This window comes from Echinops telfairi, unplaced genomic scaffold (genome assembly GCF_000313985.2).
Source record: "Echinops telfairi isolate 266 unplaced genomic scaffold, ASM31398v2 ScPeMD7_70;HRSCAF=299, whole genome shotgun sequence".
Classification (NCBI taxonomy): Eukaryota; Metazoa; Chordata; class Mammalia; order Afrosoricida; family Tenrecidae; genus Echinops; species Echinops telfairi.
Genome location: NW_022103968.1, coordinates 35453203 through 35456993, shown reverse-complemented (window position 1 = coordinate 35456993; position 3791 = coordinate 35453203).

The window sequence follows — 3791 nt, the reverse complement described above, 5'->3', positions numbered from 1 at the left end:
TTGTTGTTCCCTTGTCCCTGGATTTGTTAACACCTCTTCCCTTCCTCCCAACTCCCCCTCTCCCATGTCCCCCTGGAACTGTCAGTCCTGTTGTTTTCTCCTCCAGATTGTTCATGCATGTCTGTTCTTATGCTAGCACCACACTATTTTGATTACTGTAACTTTGTAGTACATTTTGAAATCAGGAAATGCAAACCCTTCAACTTCAATCTTTTTCAAGATTGATTTGACAGAGGGCTTATTGAACGCTAGCTGCTACTCTGGACCTGCGCATCCACTGGTTTATTTAATTTGTGTAATCGCTCTGTAATGTAGAGGGATTAAGTAACTTGTCCAAGGTCACAAATCTGGTGGTCGACCCAGGATTAAAACCAAGGTTATCTAGCTTCCACTTTGAAAATAATTAAATATACTGTCTCTGTCAAAGAAGAGGGACCCCTATTGTTTACCAACACTGTTTGTTTTAGGTAAAAGTTTAAAAATCTGTGTGTACTAGGAGCTCTTCTCAGTTGATATTCCATGGTCAGGCTGACCAGCATGTAGATATACTGAAACTCACTATTCCTTTCCCATTGATGTCAGATGTGTGATTTGCACCTACTTAGTATTTACTTAGTCTAAGATTTGTGACTGCTCAGACAGTTTTGCATCCTCCCCTGCCTTCCTCTTTTTGTGATCTTATTTGTTCAGATGAATGTTTTGAGGTTATTTTCTATTTTGAGAAAATTACACAAATCTGATTTATTATCATAACAACTCAAAAGTAGTTCCTGTTGAACACTCCACGCTGTCAGTGTTGTGAGCTCCTGTCGGCCTCTCTCCCTGGACAGGAAGTTCACCCAAGGACTTTCTGCCCAGGACATACTTATCGTCTCTCCCGTCTTCAGCTTGGCACATGGCTAGCACTCAATGTGTCATGGACAGAATTGTTGAAAAAACTCTCAGTCTCCATAGAACTAGCAAAACAAATACATAAATGAAGATTTTTCCATTAAAAGCTTGCACAGGAGCCATGTTAGTGCAGTAATTAGGTGCTAACCAAGCAACCAAAATTAGTAACCCAAAGGTTGGTGATTCAAACCCACCAGTTGCACCTTCGGAGAACGATGTAGTAGTATGCTTCCATAGATTTGCAACTTTGGAAACCCCACGGAGCAGTTCCCCTCTGTCCTATAGGGTCACCATGAGTCGAAATTAACTTGACAGCAACAGATGTGGCTTGGTAAGTATGCATGACATAAGAAGCAAACACATGGTCTATATTCTATAGATAAGCTATTTCTATACTCTATGTCAGCGGTTCTCAACCTGTGGGTCGCGACCCCTTTGGGGCTGGAACGACTCTTTCGGGTCGCCCGATTCATAACAGTACCAAAATGACAGTGATGAAGTAGCAACAAAAATAATTTTATGGTTGGGGGGTCACCACAACACGAGGAACTGTATTAAGGGTCCCGGCCTGAGGAAGGTTGAGAACCGCTGCTCTATGTAGTTATTTCTAGTTCTTGATTTATCTGTTTGTAATTTACATACAGTAAAATTCACTCTTCTGGGGTACAGTTCTATGAGTCTTGACAAATGCATAGAGTGATGTAGGCATTCCGCAATAGGTCCATCACCCTGGAAATTCCTTTCTCCTCTTCATAGTCGACCATTTCCTTCAGCCCATTCCCCAGTAACCACTCTAAAAGACCCAAACCCAAACCAGCCAACCAAACACAATCCCAAACAGACTCCCTGCCGTGGAGTCGATTTGACGCACGGCGACCCTGTAGGACAGAGCAGAACTGCTTCTGTGGCAGTGAGACTATACATCTTTATGGGAGTAGTGGCGGATGATGTTTCCAGAACTTCATATAAGTAGAAGCACATAGTGTGTAATTATTTGAGTGCCTCCCCTCCCCAGCCACTTACTGTATTTGTCAATAGTTAGTTCCTTGCTATTGTGGGTACTTTTCCATTGCATGGGTGTTCTGAAGTTTACTTATCCTTTCACCACTTGAAGGGTATTTGTGGTGGTGCCTGGTTTTAGTAATTACCAGTAAATTTGCTATAAACAGTTCATGTACACATTTTTGCATGATCATAAAATTTCATTTCTCTTGTCTACAAATGAGATTGCTGGATCATAAGATATGTGTAGGATCAACTGAAAAAAGAAACTAACAATCTGCTTTTTAGTATATAACAAATTACTACAAACTTGACTGAAAACAGCAGCTATTTATTTTCATAGTTTGAAGACTGACTAGAAGCCCAAAGAACCAAGGTGCTCTCCGAACGCTCTGGGGAAGATTTCTTCCTTGCCTTTTCCTAGTTTCTCGTGGCTCTTGGCAGTCTTTGAGGTTTCTCGGCTTATGGTTAGATTCTATCTGCCCGTCTTTACTTGCCCTTCTTCTGCCTTTCCTCTGTGTCAGTCTGTATCCGCTCTTCTTGTTAGAAGAGCATCATTCCTTGGATTTCGGACCCACAATCCAGTATGACCTCCCATTAACTAATTACACCTGCAAAACTCTATTTCCAAACAAGATCATGTTCTGAGGTCTAGAGCGGACATGAAATTTTCAGGGGTGTTGATTCAACCGGCATTGGTGGTGATACCATGATGCATTTCCACTAGTGTATGAAGCTACTCAAAAAACCAAACTCATTGCCATTGAGTCGAGGACGATGACAGATAGTGATCCCTGTAGGGGAGTGAATAGTTACAATCTCAGAAGCCCACGGGGGTCTCTGAGCATCAGCATTGACTCAATGGTGGTACGTTTTGAGGGTTTTTTAGAATGGATAATGATCAAAAGCATTTTTCATGTTAATGTTGACTTCTTGACTATCCCCTTGGTAAAGGGTCTGTTCATGTCCTTTGTCATTTTAAAATTGGATTGTATTTTGTTGTTGAGCTTCTCAGCATTTTGTGTGTGTATATGTGGGTGTGTGATGAAGGCATAGACAAAGTTAAACATTTAAAAAATGTTTACTATTTTAAAATTTAACAGTTTCATTGCCATATAATTCACAAATCATAGTTCAATCATCTTAAGAAGAGTTGTATAATCATCACCGAATATAAAAATTTAAAAATCATCGAATTTTAGAACATTTTCTTCCTTCTTGTACTCAGTTATTAGCCCCCATTTCCCCCAACCTCCCCTGCCATACTCCCACAAAACCATTAATCCAGTTACTGTCTCTATAGATTTACCCATCCTGGATTTCAAAAAACAGAAAAAACATTAACCCCATTTCCTCCCAAATTAACAACAATAGCAAAGTAAAACAAAGAAAAATATCAATGGTAAAGAAAGCAGAAACTATTAAAAACTAGAACGAATTTAAAATGGGTCAGAAGGAAGATCAAATGAGGTCCAGTTTATCAATTTGTTTACTTAGAAATCATGCTTTTGTTGTCTCTTGCAAGGAATCGTTGTCTAACTCAAGGTATCAGTGGTTCTCTGCAGCTTGGGCTTTTCAGGAAGAGCACAAAAGCATAAGCAAAGCCACTGCCATGCTGACACACCATGCCCCAATAAGACAGGGTAGAACTGCCCCTACAGGTTTTCAAGATTGTAACTCTGCATGGGAGTAGAAAGCCTTATCTGTTTCTCACAGAGCAGCTGGTGGTTTTGAACTGCTGACCTTGCAGTTAGCTGCCCAATGCATAACCACTACACCACAGCTTCCCCAATAAGTCAAATCTTAACAGTTCCCACTCCACCTGGCTAATCTTCAGACCGAGTAAGCAGAGCAAAGATGGAAGGTGCAGGAACAGAGACTGAGGTGGAGGGAGACAT